At 36.4% G+C, this 18946-nt stretch overlaps 1 long non-coding RNA gene across 2 annotated transcripts; it reads left to right on the top strand.

Annotated features, from left to right (window-relative positions):
• Positions 1-15047: 15047 nt before the first annotated feature.
• On the top strand, positions 15048-17084 carry LOC310731738. 2 transcript variants are annotated; one of them, XR_014535288.1, is made up of 4 exons: positions 15048-15227; positions 15748-15913; positions 16000-16372; positions 16990-17084. It is a non-coding gene; the product is annotated as an uncharacterized lncRNA (long non-coding RNA). The 2 variants fall into 2 exon arrangements; XR_014535287.1 differs by having other exon boundaries at positions 15748-16372.
• The last annotated feature ends 1862 nt before the right edge of the window (positions 17085-18946 follow it).

Genomic DNA, 18946 nt, shown 5'->3' on the forward strand with positions numbered 1-18946 from the left:
TAGTAAGCTGTACTGTACTCTGCTGTAAGTTTTAGTGAGCTGTATTGTACTCTATGTAAGTTTTATTAAGCTGTACTCTACTCTCTGTAAGTTTTAGTAAGCTGTACTGTACTCTGCTGTAAGTTTTAGTAAGCTGTACTGTACTCTCTGTAAGTTTTAGTAAGCTGTACTGTACTCTCTGTAAGTTTTAGTAAGCTGTACTGTACTCTATGTAAGTTTTAGTAAGCTGTACTGTACTCTGCTGTAAGTTTTAGTAAGCTGTACTGTACTCTGCTGTAAGTTTTAGTAAGCTGTACTGTACTCTCTGTAAGTTTTAGTAAGCTGTACTGTACTCTATGTAAGTTTTAGTAAGCTGTACTGTACTCTGCTGTAAGTTTTATTAAGGTGTACTGTACTCTCTGTAAGTTTTAGTAAGCTGTACTGTACTCTGTAAGTTTTAGTAAGCTGTACTGTACTCTCTGTAAGTTTTAGTAAGCTGTACTGTACTCTGTAAGTTTTAGTAAGCTGTACTGTACTCTCTGTAAGTTTTAGTAAGCTGTACTGTACTCTGCAGTAAGTTTTAGTAAGCTGTACTGTACTCTGCAGTAAGTTTTAGTAAGCTGTACTGTACTCTCTGTAAGTTTTAGTAAGCTGTACTGTACTCTGCTGTAAGTTTTAGTAAGCTGTACTGTACTCTGCTGTAAGTTTAAGTGAGCTGTACTGTACTCTGCTGTAAGTTTTAGTAAGCTGTACTGTACTCTGCTGTAAGTTTTAGTAAGCTGTACTGTACTCTCTGTACGTTTTAGTAAGCTGTACTGTACTCTGCTGTAAGTTTTAGTAAGCTGTATTGTACTCTCTGTAAGTTTTAGTAAGCTGTACTGTACTCTCTGTAAGTTTTAGTAAGCTGTACTGTACTCTGCTGTAAGTTTTAGTAAGCTGTACTGTACTCTCTGTAAGTTTTAGTAAGCTGTACTGTACTCTGCAGTAAGTTTTAGTAAGCTGTACTGTACTCTATGTAAGTTTTAGTAAGCTGTACTGTACTCTCTGTAAGTTTTAGTGAGCTGTACTGTACTCTCTGTAAGTTTTAGTAAGCTGTACTGTACTCTGCTGTAAGTTTTAGTAAGCTGTACTGTACTCTGCTGTAAGTTTTAGTAAGCTGTACTGTACTCTGTAAGTTTTAGTAAGCTGTACTGTACTCTGCTGTAAGATTTAGTAAGCTGTACTGTACTCTGTAAGTTTTAGTAAGCTGTACTGTACTCTCTGTAAGTTTTAGTAAGCTGTACTGTACTCTGCTGTAAGTTTTAGTAAGCTGTACTGTACTCTCTGTAAGTTTTAGTAAGCTGTACTGTACTCTGCTGTAAGTTTTAGTAAGCTGTACTGTACTCTCTGTAAGTTTTAGTGAGCTGTACTGTACTCTGCTGTAAGTTTTAGTGAGCTGTACTGTACTCTCTGTAAGTTTTAGTGAGCTGTACTGTACTCTGCTGTAAGTTTTATTAAGGTGTACTGTACTCTCTGTAAGTTTTAGTAAGCTGTACTGTACTCTGTACGTTTTAGTAAGCTGTACTGTACTCTCTGTAAGTTTTAGTAAGCTGTACTGTACTCTGCAGTAAGTTTTAGTAAGCTGTACTGTACTCTGCAGTAAGTTTTAGTAAGCTGTACTGTACTCTCTGTAAGTTTTAGTAAGCTGTACTGTACTCTGCTGTAAGTTTTAGTAAGCTGTACTGTACTCTCTGTAAGTTTTAGTGAGCTGTATTGTACTCTATGTAAGTTTTAGTAAGCTGTACTGTACTCTGCTGTAAGTTTTAGTAAGCTGTACTGTACTCTCTGTAAGTTTTAGTAAGCTGTACTGTACTCTCTGTAAGTTTTAGTAAGCTGTACTGTACTCTATGTAAGTTTTAGTGAGTTGTACTGTACTCTCTGTAAGTTTTAGTAAGCTGTACTGTAGTCTGCTGTAAGTTTTAGTAAGCTGTACTGTACTCTGCTGTAAGCTTTAGTAAGCTGTACTGTACTCTGCTGTAAGTTTTAGTAAGCTGTACTGTACTCTCTGTAAGTTTTAGTAAGCTGTACTGTACTCTGCTGTAAGTTTTAGTGAGCTGTACTGTACTCTCTGTAAGTTTTAGTAAGCTGTACTGTACTCTCTGTAAGTTTTAGTAAGCTGTACTGTACTCTCTGTAAGTTTTAGTGAGCTGTACTGTACTCTGCTGTAAGTTTTAGTAAGCTCTACTGTACTCTATGTAAGTTTTAGTAAGCTGTACTGTACTCTTTGTAAGTTTTAGTAAGCTGTACTGTACTCTCTGTAAGTTTTAGTAAGCTGTACTGTACTCTCTGTAAGCTTTAGTAAGCTGTACTGTACTCTCTGTAAGTTTTAGTAAGCTGTACTGTACTCTGCTGTAAGTTTTATTAAGCTGTACTGTACTCTCTGTAAGTTTTAGTAAGCTGTACTGTACTCTGCTGTAAGTTTTAGTAAGCTGTACTGTACTCTGTAAGTTTTAGTAAGCTGTACTGTACTCTTTGTAAGTTTTAGTAAGCTGTACTGTACTCTATGTAAGTTTTAGTGAGTTGTACTGTACTCTGCTGTAAGTTTTAGTAAGCTGTACTGTACTCTGTAAGTTTTAGTAAGCTGTACTGTACTCTTTGTAAGTTTTAGTAAGCTGTACTGTACTCTATGTAAGTTTTAGTGAGTTGTACTGTACTCTCTGTAAGTTTTAGTAAGCTGTACTGTAGTCTGCTGTAAGTTTTAGTAAGCTGTACTGTACTCTGCTGTAAGTTTTAGTAAGCTGTACTGTACTCTCTGTAAGTTTTAGTAAGCTGTACTGTACTCTCTGTAAGCTTTAGTAAGCTGTACTGTACTCTCTGTAAGTTTTAGTAAGCTGTACTGTACTCTCTGTAAGTTTTAGTAAGCTGTACTGTACTCTGCTGTAAGTTTTAGTAAGCTGTACTGTACTCTCTGTAAGTTTTAGTGAGCTGTACTGTACTCTGCTGTAAGTTTTAGTAAGCTGTACTGTACTCTGTAAGTTTTAGTAAGCTGTACTGTACTCTCTGTAAGTTTTAGTAAGCTGTACTGTACTCTCTGTAAGTTTTAGTAAGCTGTACTGTACTCTGCTGTAAGTTTTAGTAAGCTGTACTGTACTCTCTGTAAGTTTTAGTAAGCTGTACTGTACTCTCTGTAAGTTTTAGTAAGCTGTACTGTACTCTATGTAAGTTTTAGTGAGTTGTACTGTACTCTCTGTAAGTTTTAGTAAGCTGTACTGTACTCTGCTGTAAGTTTTAGTAAGCTGTACTGTACTCTGCTGTAAGTTTTAGTAAGCTGTACTGTACTCTGCAGTAAGTTTTAGTAAGCTGTACTGTACTCTGCTGTAAGTTTTAGTAAGCTGTACTGTACTCTGCTGTAAGTTTTAGTAAGCTGTACTGTACTCTCTGTAAGTTTTAGTAAGCTGTACTGTACTCTCTGTAAGTTTTAGTTAACTGTACTGTATTCTGCTGTAAGTTTTAGTAAGCTGTACTGTACTCTCTGTAAGTTTTAGTGAGCTGTACTGTACTCTGCTGTAAGTTTTAGTAAGCTGTACTGTACTCTCTGTAAGCTTTAGTAAGCTGTACTGTACTCTCTGTAAGTTTTAGTAAGCTGTACTGTACTCTGCTGTAAGTTTTAGTAAGCTGTACTGTACTCTCTGTAAGTTTTAGTAAGCTGTACTGTACTCTGCTGTAAGTTTTAGTAAGCTGTACTGTACTCTCTGTAAGTTTTAGTGAGCTGTACTGTACTCTGCTGTAAGTTTTAGTAAGCTGTACTGTACTCTCTGTAAGTTTTAGTAAGCTGTACTGTACTCTGCTGTAAGTTTTAGTAAGCTGTACTGTACTCTCTGTAAGTTTTATTAAGCTGTACTGTACTCTGCTGTAAGCTTTAGTAAGCTGTACTGTACTCTGTTGTAAGTTTTAGTAACCTGTACTGTACTCTGCTGTAAGTTTTAATAAGCTGTACTGTACTCTGCTGTAAGTTTTAGTGAGCTGTACTGTACTCTGCTGTAAGTTTTAGTGAGCTGTACTGTACTCTGCTGTAAGTTTTAGTAAGCTGTACTGTACTCTCTGTAAGTTTTAGTAAGCTGTACTGTACTCTCTGTAAGTTTTAGTAAGCTGTACTGTACTCTCATTAAGTTATAGTGAGCGGTACTGTACTCTCTGTAAGTTTTAGTGAGCTGTACTGTACTCTCTGTAAGTTTTAGTAAGCTGTACTGTACTCTGCTGTAAGTTTTAGTAAGCTGTACTGTACTCTCTGTAAGTTTTAGTAAGCTGTACTGTACTCTCTGTAAGTTTTAGTAAGCTGTACTGTACTCTCATTAAGTTATAGTGAGCGGTACTGTACTCTCTGTAAGTTTTAGTGAGCTGTACTGTACTCTCTGTAAGTTTTAGTAAGCTGTACTGTACTCTGCTGTAAGTTTTAGTAAGCTGTACTGTACTCTGCTGTAAGTTTTAGTAAGCTGTACTGTACTCTGCTGTAAGTTTTAGTGAGCTGTACTGTACTCTGCTGTAAGCTTTAGTAAGCTGTACTGTACTCTGCTGTAAGTTTTAGTAAGCTGTACTGTACTCTGCTGTAAGTTTTAGTAAGCTGTACTGTACTCTGCTGTAAGTTTTAGTAAGCTGTACTGTACTCTATGTAAGTTTTAGTAAGCTGTACTGTACTCTCTGTAAGTTTTAGTGAGCTGTACTGTACTCTGCTGTAAGTTTTAGTAAGCTGTACTGTACTCTCTGTAAGTTTTAGTGAGCTGTACTGTACTCTGCTGTAAGTTTTATTAAGCTGTACTGTACTCTGCTGTAAGTTTTAGTAAGCTGTACTGTACTCTGCTGTAAGTTTTAGTAAGCTGTACTGTACTCTATGTAAGTTTTATTAAGCTGTACTGTACTCTGCTGTAAGCTTTAGTAAGCTGTACTGTACTCTATGTAAGTTTTAGTAAGCTGTACTGTACTCTGCAGTAAGTTTTAGTAAGCTGTACTGTACTCTCTGTAAGTTTTAGTAAGCTGTACTGTACTCTCTGTAAGTTTTAGTAAGCTGTACTGTACTCTGCTGTAAGTTTTAGCGAGCTGTACTGTACTCTGCTGTAAGTTTTAGCAAGCTGTACTGTACTCTCTGTAAGCTTTAGTAAGCTGTACTGTACTCTGCTGTAAGTTTTAGTAAGCTGTACTGTACTCTGCAGTAAGTTTTAGTAAGCTGTACTGTACTCTCTGTAAGTTTTAGTAAGCTGTACTGTACTCTATGTAAGTTTTAGTGAGTTGTACTGTACTCTGCTGTAAGTTTTAGTAAGCTGTACTGTACTCTGTAAGTTTTAGTAAGCTGTACTGTACTCTTTGTAAGTTTTAGTAAGCTGTACTGTACTCTATGTAAGTTTTAGTGAGTTGTACTGTACTCTCTGTAAGTTTTAGTAAGCTGTACTGTAGTCTGCTGTAAGTTTTAGTAAGCTGTACTGTACTCTGCTGTAAGTTTTAGTAAGCTGTACTGTACTCTCTGTAAGCTTTAGTAAGCTGTACTGTACTCTCTGTAAGCTTTAGTAAGCTGTACTGTACTCTCTGTAAGTTTTAGTAAGCTGTACTGTACTCTGCTGTAAGTTTTAGTAAGCTGTACTGTACTCTCTGTAAGTTTTAGTGAGCTGTACTGTACTCTGCTGTAAGTTTTAGTAAGCTGTACTGTACTCTGTAAGTTTTAGTAAGCTGTACTGTACTCTCTGTAAGTTTTAGTAAGCTGTACTGTACTCTCTGTAAGTTTTAGTAAGCTGTACTGTACTCTGCTGTAAGTTTTAGTAAGCTGTACTGTACTCTCTGTAAGTTTTAGTAAGCTGTACTGTACTCTCTGTAAGTTTTAGTAAGCTGTACTGTACTCTATGTAAGTTTTAGTGAGTTGTACTGTACTCTCTGTAAGTTTTAGTAAGCTGTACTGTACTCTGCTGTAAGTTTTAGTAAGCTGTACTGTACTCTGCTGTAAGTTTTAGTGAGCTGTACTGTACTCTCTGTAAGTTTTAGTAAGCTGTACTGTACTCTGCTGTAAGTTTTAGTAAGCTGTACTGTACTCTGCTGTAAGTTTTAGTAAGCTGTACTGTACTCTCTGTAAGTTTTAGTAAGCTGTACTGTACTCTCTGTAAGTTTTAGTTAACTGTACTGTATTCTGCTGTAAGTTTTAGTAAGCTGTACTGTACTCTCTGTAAGTTTTAGTGAGCTGTACTGTACTCTGCTGTAAGTTTAGTAAGCTGTACTGTACTCTCTGTAAGCTTTAGTAAGCTGTACTGTACTCTCTGTAAGTTTTAGTAAGCTGTACTGTACTCTCTGTAAGTTTTAGTAAGCTGTACTGTACTCTCTGTAAGTTTTAGTTAACTGTACTGTATTCTGCTGTAAGTTTTATTAAGCTGTACTGTACTCTCTGTAAGTTTTAGTGAGCTGTACTGTACTCTGCTGTAAGTTTTAGTAAGCTGTACTGTACTCTCTGTAAGCTTTAGTAAGCTGTACTGTACTCTCTGTAAGTTTTAGTAAGCTGTACTGTACTCTGCTGTAAGTTTTAGTAAGCTGTACTGTACTCTCTGTAAGTTTTAGTAAGCTGTACTGTACTCTGCTGTAAGTTTTAGTAAGCTGTACTGTACTCTCTGTAAGTTTTAGTGAGCTGTACTGTACTCTGCTGTAAGTTTTAGTAAGCTGTACTGTACTCTCTGTAAGTTTTAGTAAGCTGTACTGTACTCTGCTGTAAGTTTTAGTAAGCTGTACTGTACTCTCTGTAAGTTTTATTAAGCTGTACTGTACTCTGCTGTAAGCTTTAGTAAGCTGTACTGTACTCTGTTGTAAGTTTTAGTAACCTGTACTGTACTCTGCTGTAAGTTTTAGTGAGCTGTACTGTACTCTGCTGTAAGTTTTAGTGAGCTGTACTGTACTCTGCTGTAAGTTTTAATAAGCTGTACTGTACTCTGCTGTAAGTTTTAGTGAGCTGTACTGTACTCTGCTGTAAGTTTTAGTGAGCTGTACTGTACTCTGCTGTAAGTTTTAGTAAGCTGTACTGTACTCTCTGTAAGTTTTAGTAAGCTGTACTGTACTCTCATTAAGTTATAGTGAGCGGTACTGTACTCTCTGTAAGTTTTAGTGAGCTGTACTGTACTCTCTGTAAGTTTTAGTAAGCTGTACTGTACTCTCTGTAAGTTTTAGTAAGCTGTACTGTACTCTGCTGTAAGTTTTAGTAAGCTGTACTGTACTCTGCTGTAAGTTTTAGTAAGCTGTACTGTACTCTGCTGTAAGTTTTAGTGAGCTGTACTGTACTCTGCTGTAAGCTTTAGTAAGCTGTACTGTACTCTGCTGTAAGTTTTAGTAAGCTGTACTGTACTCTGCTGTAAGTTTTAGTAAGCTGTACTGTACTCTATGTAAGTTTTAGTAAGCTGTACTGTACTCTCTGTAAGTTTTAGTGAGCTGTACTGTACTCTGCTGTAAGTTTTAGTAAGCTGTACTGTACTCTCTGTAAGTTTTAGTGAGCTGTACTGTACTCTGCTGTAAGTTTTAGTAAGCTGTACTGTACTCTGCTGTAAGTTTTAGTAAGCTGTACTGTACTCTGCTGTAAGTTTTATTAAGCTGTATTGTACTCTGCTGTAAGTTTTAGTAAGCTGTACTGTACTCTCTGTAAGTTTTAGTAAGCTGTACTGTACTCTGCTGTAAGTTTTAGTAAGCTGTACTGTACTCTCTGTAAGTTTTATTAAGCTGTACTGTACTCTGCTGTAAGCTTTAGTAAGCTGTACTGTACTCTATGTAAGTTTTAGTAAGCTGTACTGTACTCTGCAGTAAGTTTTAGTAAGCTGTACTGTACTCTCTGTAAGTTTTAGTAAGCTGTACTGTACTCTCTGTAAGTTTTAGTAAGCTGTACTGTACTCTGCTGTAAGTTTTAGTGAGCTGTACTGTACTCTGCTGTAAGTTTTAGCAAGCTGTACTGTACTCTCTGTAAGCTTTAGTAAGCTGTACTGTACTCTGCTGTAAGTTTTAGTAAGCTGTACTGTACTCTGCAGTAAGTTTTAGTAAGCTGTACTGTACTCTGCTGTAAGTTTTAGTAAGCTGTACTGTACTCTGCTGTAAGTTTTAGTAAGCTGTACTGTACTCTGCTGTAAGTTTTATTAAGCTGTACTGTACTCTCTGTAAGTTTTAGTAAGCTGTACTGTACTCTGCTGTAAGTTTTAGTAAGCTGTACTGTACTCTCTGTAAGTTTTATTAAGCTGTACTGTACTCTGCTGTAAGCTTTAGTAAGCTGTACTGTACTCTATGTAAGTTTTAGTAAGCTGTACTGTACTCTGCAGTAAGTTTTAGTAAGCTGTACTGTACTCTCTGTAAGTTTTAGTAAGCTGTACTGTACTCTCTGTAAGTTTTAGTAAGCTGTACTGTACTCTGCTGTAAGTTTTAGTGAGCTGTACTGTACTCTGCTGTAAGTTTTAGCAAGCTGTACTGTACTCTCTGTAAGCTTTAGTAAGCTGTACTGTACTCTGCTGTAAGTTTTAGTAAGCTGTACTGTACTCTGCAGTAAGTTTTAGTAAGCTGTACTGTAGTCTGCTGTAAGTTTTAGTGAGCTGTACTGTAGTCTGCTGTAAGTTTTAGTGAGCTGTACTGTACTCTGCTGTAAGTTTTAGTGAGCTGTACTGTACTCTCTGTAAGCTTTAGTAAGCTGTACTGTACTCTGCTGTAAGTTTTAGTAAGCTGTACTGTACTCTGCTGTAAGTTTTAGTAAGCTGTACTGTACTTTCTGTAAGTTTTAGTGAGCTGTACTGTACTCTGCTGTAAGTTTTAGTAAGCTGTACTGTACTCTCTGTAAGTTTTAGTAAGCTGTACTGTACTCTGCTGTAAGTTTTAGTAAGCTGTACTGTACTCTCTGTAAGTTTTAGTGAGCTGTACTGTACTCTGCTGTAAGTTTTAGTAAGCTGTACTGTACTCTCTGTAAGTTTTAGTGAGCTGTACTGTACTCTGCTGTAAGTTTTAGTAAGCTGTACTGTACTCTGCTGTAAGTTTTAGTGAGCTGTACTGTACTCTGCTGTAAGTTTTAGTGAGCTGTACTGTACTCTGCTGTAAGTTTTAGTAAGCTGTACTGTACTCTGCTGTAAGTTTTAGTGAGCTGTACTGTACTCTCTGTAAGTTTTAGTGAGCTGTACTGTACTCTCTGTAAGTTTTAGTAAGCTGTACTGTACTCTGCTGTAAGTTTTAGTAAGCTGTACTGTACTCTGTAAGTTTTAGTAAGCTGTACTGTACTCTGCTGTAAGATTTAGTAAGCTGTACTGTACTCTGTAAGTTTTAGTAAGCTGTACTGTACTCTCTGTAAGTTTTAGTAAGCTGTACTGTACTCTGCTGTAAGTTTTAGTGAGCTGTACTGTACTCTCTGTAAGTTTTAGTGAGCTGTACTGTACTCTGCTGTAAGTTTTAGTAAGCTGTACTGTACTCTATGTAAGTTTTAGTAAGCTGTACTGTACTCTGCTGTAAGTTTTATTAAGGTGTACTGTACTCTCTGTAAGTTTTAGTAAGCTGTACTGTACTCTGTAAGTTTTAGTAAACTGTACTGTACTCTCTGTAAGTTTTAGTAAGCTGTACTGTACTCTGCAGTAAGTTTTAGTAAGCTGTACTGTACTCTGCAGTAAGTTTTAGTAAGCTGTACTGTACTCTCTGTAAGTTTTAGTAAGCTGTACTGTACTCTGCTGTAAGTTTTAGTAAGCTGTACTGTACTCTGTAAGTTTTAGTAAGCTGTACTGTACTCTGCTGTAAGATTTAGTAAGCTGTACTGTACTCTGTAAGTTTTAGTAAGCTGTACTGTACTCTCTGTAAGTTTTAGTAAGCTGTACTGTACTCTGCTGTAAGTTTTAGTGAGCTGTACTGTACTCTCTGTAAGTTTTAGTGAGCTGTACTGTACTCTGCTGTAAGTTTTAGTAAGCTGTACTGTACTCTCTGTACGTTTTAGTAAGCTGTACTGTACTCTGTAAGTTTTAGTAAGCTGTACTGTACTCTATGTAAGTTTTAGTAAGCTGTACTGTACTCTGCTGTAAGTTTTAGTAAGCTGTACTGTACTCTGCTGTAAGTTTTATTAAGGTGTACTGTACTCTCTGTAAGTTTTAGTAAGCTGTACTGTACTCTGTAAGTTTTAGTAAGCTGTACTGTACTCTCTGTAAGTTTTAGTAAGCTGTACTGTACTCTGCAGTAAGTTTTAGTAAGCTGTACTGTACTCTGCTGTAAGTTTTAGTAAGCTGTACTGTACTCTCTGTAAGTTTTAGTGAGCTGTACTGTACTCTATGTAAGTTTTAGTAAGCTGTACTGTACTCTCTGTAAGTTTTAGTAAGCTGTACTGTACTCTCTGTAAGTTTTAGTAAGCTGTACTGTACTCTCTGTAAGTTTTAGTAAGCTGTACTGTAGTCTGCTGTAAGTTTTAGTAAGCTGTACTGTACTCTGCTGTAAGCTTTAGTAAGCTGTACTGTACTCTGCTGTAAGTTTTAGTAAGCTGTACTGTACTCTCTGTAAGTTTTAGTAAGCTGTACTGTACTCTGCTGTAAGTTTTAGTGAGCTGTACTGTACTCTCTGTAAGTTTTAGTAAGCTGTACTGTACTCTCTGTAAGTTTTAGTGAGCTGTACTGTACTCTCTGTAAGTTTTAGTGAGCTGTACTGTACTCTGCTGTAAGTTTTAGTAAGCTCTACTGTACTCTATGTAAGTTTTAGTAAGCTGTACTGTACTCTGCTGTAAGTTTTAGTAAGCTGTACTGTACTCTGTAAGTTTTAGTAAGCTGTACTGTACTCTGTAAGTTTTAGTAAGCTGTACTGTACTCTCTGTAAGTTTTAGTAAGCTGTACTGTACTCTCTGTAAGCTTTAGTAAGCTGTACTGTACTCTCTGTAAGTTTTAGTAAGCTGTACTGTACTCTGCTGTAAGTTTTATTAAGCTGTACTGTACTCTCTGTAAGTTTTAGTAAGCTGTACTGTACTCTGCTGTAAGTTTTAGTAAGCTGTACTGTACTCTGTAAGTTTTAGTAAGCTGTACTGTACTCTTTGTAAGTTTTAGTAAGCTGTACTGTACTCTATGTAAGTTTTAGTAAGCTGTACTGTAGTCTGCTGTAAGTTTTAGTAAGCTGTACTGTACTCTGCTGTAAGTTTTAGTAAGCTGTACTGTACTCTCTGTAAGTTTTAGTAAGCTGTACTGTACTCTCTGTAAGTTTTAGTGAGCTGTACTGTACTCTGCTGTAAGTTTTAGTAAGCTGTACTGTACTCTGTAAGTTTTAGTAAGCTGTACTGTACTCTGCTGTAAGTTTTAGTAAGCTGTACTGTACTCTCTGTAAGTTTTAGTAAGCTGTACTGTACTCTCTGTAAGTTTTAGTAAGCTGTACTGTACTCTGCTGTAAGTTTTAGTGAGCTGTACTGTACTCTCTGTAAGTTTTAGTAAGCTGTACTGTACTCTGCAGTAAGTTTTAGTAAGCTGTACTGTACTCTGCTGTAAGTTTTAGTAAGCTGTACTGTACTCTCTGTAAGTTTTAGTAAGCTGTACTGTACTCTCTGTAAGTTTTAGTAAGCTGTACTGTACTCTGCTGTAAGTTTTAGTGAGCTGTACTGTACTCTCTGTAAGTTTTAGTAAGCTGTACTGTACTCTGCAGTAAGTTTTAGTAAGCTGTACTGTACTCTGCTGTAAGTTTTAGTAAGCTGTACTGTACTCTCTGTAAGTTTTAGTAAGCTGTACTGTACTCTCTGTAAGTTTTAGTAAGCTGTACTGTACTCTGCAGTAAGTTTTAGTAAGCTGTACTGTACTCTGCTGTAAGTTTTAGTAAGCTGTACTGTACTCTCTGTAAGTTTTAGTAAGCTGTACTGTACTCTGCTGTAAGTTTTAGTAAGCTGTACTGTACTCTCTGTAAGTTTTAGTAAGCTGTACTGTACTCTATGTAAGTTTTAGTAAGCTGTACTGTACTCTCTGTAAGTTTTAGTAAGCTGTACTGTACTCTGCTGTAAGTTTTAGTAAGCTGTACTGTACTCTCTGTAAGTTTTAGTAAGCTGTACTGTACTCTCTGTAAGTTTTAGTAAGCTGTACTGTACTCTGCTGTAAGTTTTAGTAAGCTGTACTGTACTCTGCTGTAAGTTTAGTAAGCTGTACTGTACTCTATGTAAGTTTTAGTAAGCTGTACTGTACTCTGCTGTAAGTTTTAGTGAGCTGTACTGTACTCTCTGTAAGTTTTAGTAAGCTGTACTGTACTCTCTGTAAGTTTTAGTGAGCTGTACTGTACTCTCTGTAAGTTTTAGTAAGCTGTACTGTACTCTGCTGTAAGTTTTAGTGAGCTGTACTGTACTCTGCTGTAAGTTTTAGTGAGCTGTACTGTACTCTGCTGTAAGTTTTAGTAAGCTGTACTGTACTCTGCTGTAAGTTTTAGTAAGCTGTACTGTACTCTGCTGTAAGTTTTAGTGAGCTGTACTGTACTCTCTGTAAGTTTTAGTAAGCTGTACTGTACTCTCTGTAAGTTTTAGTAAGCTGTACTGTACTCTGCTGTAAGTTTTAGTGAGCTGTACTGTACTCTCTGTAAGTTTTAGTAAGCTGTACTGTACTCTCTGTAAGTTTTAGTAAGCTGTACTGTACTCTGCTGTAAGTTTTAGTAAGCTGTACTGTACTCTCTGTAAGTTTTAGTAACCTGTACTGTACTCTCTGTAAGTTTTAGTGAGCTGTATTCAATGCAACTTATACCATCCAAATGAAAGATAGAAGACCAACATGACTGCAAAAGAAAAAAAAAAGAAGAAACACTGAGCTGGAAAAAGGATCACCCCTTCGTAGAAAAGGTCTTGTAACCTAAATCAGGCAGTCATAAATGAGCTTTGTCAAATGCACTGTAAAGATTCTGAGGACACATGGAAAAAGGTGTTATGATCAGATAAGATTAAATTGTTATTATTTGGCCTTAACATTAATTGAAAATCTGTACAATGATTTGAAGACTGCAGTCAACAAACAGTCACCATAAAATTGAACTGAACTTGGGCAGATCTGCAAAGAAAATGGACAAAATGTGCAAAGTTTAGATGTGCAAAGTTAGTAAGTTTGTAATTTAAATAAAAAGGAAAAAAACAACAAAACCAAACACAAGTTGGCGATGCTATTTCACTTTTTTCAGTCAGAACTCAGTCATTTATTTATTTATTTATAACGGTGTTTTTGGTTTTATACATTATCTTTCATTGCAATGTCATGAAAGAAGTGAGTGAATACAGCCGGATACAACAAAAACTGTGTCTGTTTTCAATTCCAGCTTAAAAGCAACAAAATGTGTTTATTTTAGGTTTGAGAAGTCATTCATTTCTGTACAGACTGTATATTCATAGAAATATAGTAGTATAGTATATACTAGCATAATATTAAATGTAAGGTCTATCTTTAATATTTCAGATATTCTATAACATCAAAACAACTAGCAGTCTGATATGAAATACAAGATGACAATTACACAAATATGCAAAGGGAAAAAAATGAATATGGTTAAAAAAAAAAGGACTCAAGTCATTTAAAACCTTTGCCTCAAAAATGTGCACTGTGAGAAATGTGAAATTATCACATACAGCAGAAGATTCTATTCACAGGGTCACCATTTACTAACTAACTAACTAACTAAATAAATAAGTAAATAAATAAATAAATACAATTTATTTTATCAAATTAATAACATTTATTGCCAAATGATATAATAATGCATATATCCTTTTTTTTTTTATAAGAAATCACAATTGGAATTGTTTTTGTGTTACAGTATCATGACTAGGAACCTGACTTGGCTGAATTAGCTTACATGTCTACAGAAAGCAGTGAGGAAAAGGACACATTCTTTAAATGTAGTTTGCCACAAGAGCCATGGTTCTTTTTTATTGACAAGAAAGAATAGCAAGAGCTGAGAAAGCATCAGAAAGGAAGATGTTTTCAAGGGTTACAGTGCACAAACGTGATTGCGAAGGGAATACGCTCAATTCACCCATACTGCAGTTTTGGTTTTAAAAGACACAGTGTGAAAACCCTGCTGTCACAAAAAACCACACCTTTATTCGAATGTACGGGCTACTGCCGATTTGAAAATTGCCCAATTGATGTTAGTGTGGAAGTGACCGATGAGGTCACCCTGAAGGCAGCAGTGCTATTCACAGGAGGAGATGTTAATCACAGTACCACTGAACTGAAAAGGAGACCAGTGCGTGCAGATGCACATTTATCTATTGCACAAACTCTGGAAAGCAAACTGCCCAGAAATGTATATTTGGAATCCATGCAAAAAATCCCAGAGATGGTGGTACAGTCTGGGTGCAGAGATGAAGCACCAACAAAAAAGGTTTTGAAAACCATTGCATGCACCCAAAGACAACTGAAAAGACCTCATTCAAATAAACTTTTAAGTCTACAAATATTAATTGATGAAAGGAAAGGATCAGACAATGAAGTCCTACAGAGGGTCATGATGCACCCAAAAGCAATAATGCTATGGTCTAAGAAAACACTGTCAGTGTTTTACAGAAGGTGCAAAGAAGACATTGTCTATCTGGATGGAAGTATTATTCAGAAAGGAAGCTCCACGAGTCGACCATACTATGTGTATGAATTAGTTGTGCGTAATCCTTCCAAGGGGGCATCTCCTCTTCCAATTGCAACCTAGCTTACTTGTGACCACACAACAGCATCTGTCATGTACTTCTTGCAGGCTTTCCAAACAGACATGATGAGAATGTATGGGAAAAAGGCAGTCAAAAGGCCAATTATGATCATTTGTGATGGCTCCCTTGTGCTTCTGAATTCTATTTCTTTTACATTCTGCCAACTAAGTCTGGAGGATCTCCTGAAGAAGTACTTTGAAATAATCAGTGGACAATACCAGTCAGAAAAGTTTGATCTTCCCATCCTTCTCAGACGCTTAAGCCACATATTGAAAAATGCAAAGTGTCAAAAAACAGTAGGTTTTCATTTTTTTGGTTGTTTTTTTTTACTGAGATTAATGTATAAAGCATTTGAAACATAACCAATTTCTGTTTTTATTGCTGTCATTTTAGAGTGCCAAAACATTACAAACTTGCAATGCACAAATTTGGGCTACTTGCATGTTCAGAAAATCTGAAGCAGATGGATGAGGTGCTCCTCAGTGCCACAGTCCTGTTTTGTAGTCCATGCACTGGAGACAATGTGGCTAAGCACTATAACAACTTGCAAGCACTGATGCAACAAATAGGAAAACTGGAAGTTGAGGAACAAAACATTGTTGCTGAAGACTACAAGGTAATTAATATGTTATTAACAGTTATTGCGCTATATGTAGACTGCTGACAATACACACTCTTGCAGCAAGGTGCTATGTTGAATCTCTGTCTTGACAGAGGACATCTCAACCATGTGTGTTTTCATCATGTACAAACTTTACATTCAAGAGCATAAAAGAAGGTTTTATTGAAGACATTCCCTAACATTTGCATGATGTTTCTAAGTATTACTTGAACCACAATTTGATTTAAATTAAGTGCCTGCTAAATTGTCTTTATGTGCATTAGCATAGATAATTAATATGTGCTATTAATAATAATATACATGATAGATAGATAGATAGATAGATAGATAGATAGATAGATAGATAGATAGATAGATAGATAGATAGATAGATAGATAGATAGATAGATAGATAGATAGATATTATATTTATATATAACAAATTCCTGTATCTTGCTTCTCCAGCTACACAACATAATTCGCTTCATAAATATTAATGTTTAAATTGTATATAATACAAAACATTTCCTTTCAGAATGATGTGGGAAACACACCCCTTGAAAGCCACTTCCAGAAGGTAATAGTGAAAGCACCTCTTGACCTTAAGGGAAAAGAAAACAGCTATTACGCCCCAACATTCATTGAAAATTTGACCAGGTACTTCCTTCCACACGCAACTCTGTGGTCTGGCCTATTGCTAGGTAGGTTTTTTGATAGGAGTGTTTTCTAACATTACTACTGATTAAAAAATAATAATAATAAACAAACAAACAATGTAATTCTTTAGGTGATATTGGACGTCATGGTACAGGCTCAGCCTACCAACATTTCAGGCAGATTTATAAAAAAGTCAGTCAGTCCAATAATCAGGTAAAAACTCAACTGATTGATTTTAATAGCTTGTTGATAAAAAATTTTTTTTTTTTTTTTTTTTACATAAATGTAATGCCTTAAATAACTACAATTTGTTGTCCATAATTCAGAACTTTACACAAGACAATCGGACACAAGGAATAATGGAAAAAAGTCAATGGGACCGAAAAAAAATTAGGTTTCAGAGAAGGAGATTGACAAGATTGGATGACTTTGTCCAGATTTATCAGAGCATGCACGACGCACTGCTCCGTGAATATGAAGACACAGAACGAACAAGAAAGAGAGTAATGAAATATTTTTGTACTTTCACCTTTTACAAAATATTGCCAATCCAATGTTCCCTAAATATGAACCAAGATGCTGTAATATCTTCTTCTTCTTCTATTGGCTTCTCCCATTAGGGGGCGCCACAGCGGATCCTCCGTCTCCACCCCCCCCCTGTCCTCTACATCTGCCTCTTTCACACCAACTACCTGCATGTCTTCCTTCACCACATCCATAAACCTCCTCCTTCTTCTTACTATTTTCCTCCTTCCTGGTGTCTCCATCCTCATCATTCTTCTACTGATATAATTCATGTCCCTCCTCTGCACATGTCCAAACCATCTCGATCTCACCTCCCTCACCTTGTCTCCAAAACGTCCTACATGCGCTGTCCCTCTAATAAACTCATTTCTAATCCTGTCCATCGTCGTCACTCCCAACGAAAACCTCAACATCTTCAGCTCTGCTACCTCCAGCTCCACCTCCTGTCTTTTACTCAATGCCACTGTCTCTAATCCATACAACATCTCAGGTCTCACCACAGTCCTATAAACCAAGATGCTGTAAGATACACGTCATAAAAAAATTTAATAGATAAAAAAAAGAAACCTGTGTGATGTATGTGTGTCTCTTCTAGTCCATTCGAGTGGAAATGGAGCAGTGGAAAAAGAGACGTCAGAGGCGTAAAGGATTATATGTTTCTCCACTAGTCAAGGTTCTTCCATTCCAAGATGTAAAAAAACAAGGTATTATTATTCGGAGTGTATAATAATAATAATAATAATAATAATAATAATAATAATAATAATAATAATAATAATAATAATAATAATAACAACAACAACAACAACTAAACAATTTTTGTTATTAAAAAGAGCAGAAGCATATGCTAAATATGTTTAAATAAAATGGGTTTTTATGTGTGTGTGTGTGTGTGTGTGTGTGTGTGTGTGTGTGTGTGTGTGTGTGTGTGTGTGTGTGTGTGTGTGTGTTTGTCAGGAGAAGTCTTTAAAGGCACCCCTAAAAGTGCCTGAGAAAAAGAAAAAGATGTGATCCAGGTTTAAATATACACACACACACATATATATATATATATAGTAAAAAAATCTAACTGGTGAGGTACAAATATTGGGAAGAATCAGTGTAATCTGTAATCACTTTAAAGTGTTACTGAATGTGTAAACTGATGTCTTGTTATTATGATAGCAGAGTCATGGCTTCCAATCTCTTGAATCAACTTTCACATCTTATTTAGAAGGAGGAATATATTGATTGGAAATTGTATGTTTGTATATCCAGTGTCAATATGGCAGGAGACGAGCATGTTCAATTTCACTATTACAAAACACAGGCAGAGAGGAAAGATGATAGTCCTGAAGTACAACAAATATAAGTGTAGCCCAAAACACCTGAGCAGTCTGAAGGCAAAGGAAAATCAGCTGATTAATTAAAAGAATGGTTTATCATTGCATGATTATGACTGCATTTAATCTCATGGTCCCTCACATTTATCATGTGGTCTTCTAGAAGGTCCCAAAATGTAGAACTGACACTGCTGTCCCTCATTATAAAGATACTTAATAGACTAAGATCACAAACAAGATTGACTTTTTGTCTTTACACTGCATCAAATTTAAATCTGAACTGGCACAAAAAATATCTATAAAATAAATTGTATCTTCTGTATCTTCAGAAAGAACCAGTGAAGAATATCAGGAGAAGACAATCAAAAATCGAAGGGCCAATCTGGAATAAATCAGGTCCATCAGAAACAATTGCTCCTCGAAGACTATGCAGGCCACCAAAAATACAAATGCTGCAACAAATACTTCACCCTGATTACTGGTTGACCTGTGATATCATTGACCTGGCCAGCTACCTCATGGCAAAGGACAATGTGCACATTGATGGGTTTCAATCTGTTCTGCCCTTTAGTGCGATTCCAAATGGTGGAATTGTTGGAACCCCACAAAATAAGTTTCCGCAAATATTGAACATTCGGCAATGCCACTGGATCACAGTCAGCAATTTGTTTTGTAATGAAAATCAGCTCTCTGTGTATGACAGCAAATGCACCCCTCTGGACCCAGGGACACTACAAACACTGTCCTGGCTGGTGAGGCCGCAGTCAGGCAAGTTGGATGTTTTGCAACCAGCTGTGCAGCAGCAATCAAATAACAGCAATTGTGGGTTTTTCGCAATAGCATTTGCATATGCTGTTTGCAAGGGTCACCCACCAGAGGTATGCATATTTAATGAAAGCAGGCTAAGGGCACAACTGTATGCTACGTTTACAAAAAACAGTATCGCATGTAGCATGAAGAGTCGAGAAAGTGAAGCCGAGGCAAACGTAACCAAAACTGCGATACCTGTTTACTGTGTTTGCAGAACAGCTCATTACTATGAGCTCATGGTCCAGTGCTCTAAATGCCAAGAGTGGTATCATCCTACATGTGTAGATATACCCAGAAGTGTCATTGGTAATGAACAGTTCTGGCAATGTTTCAACTGCCACTGATGATGTACATGATGAACATTTGATTGTAAATAAAACTTGTCTCTGCACAATTGCAACCTTTCATTATTCGCTCTTT

This window comes from Silurus aristotelis (genome assembly GCF_946808225.1).
Source record: "Silurus aristotelis genome assembly, chromosome: 10".
NCBI classification, from domain to species: Eukaryota; Metazoa; Chordata; class Actinopteri; order Siluriformes; family Siluridae; genus Silurus; species Silurus aristotelis.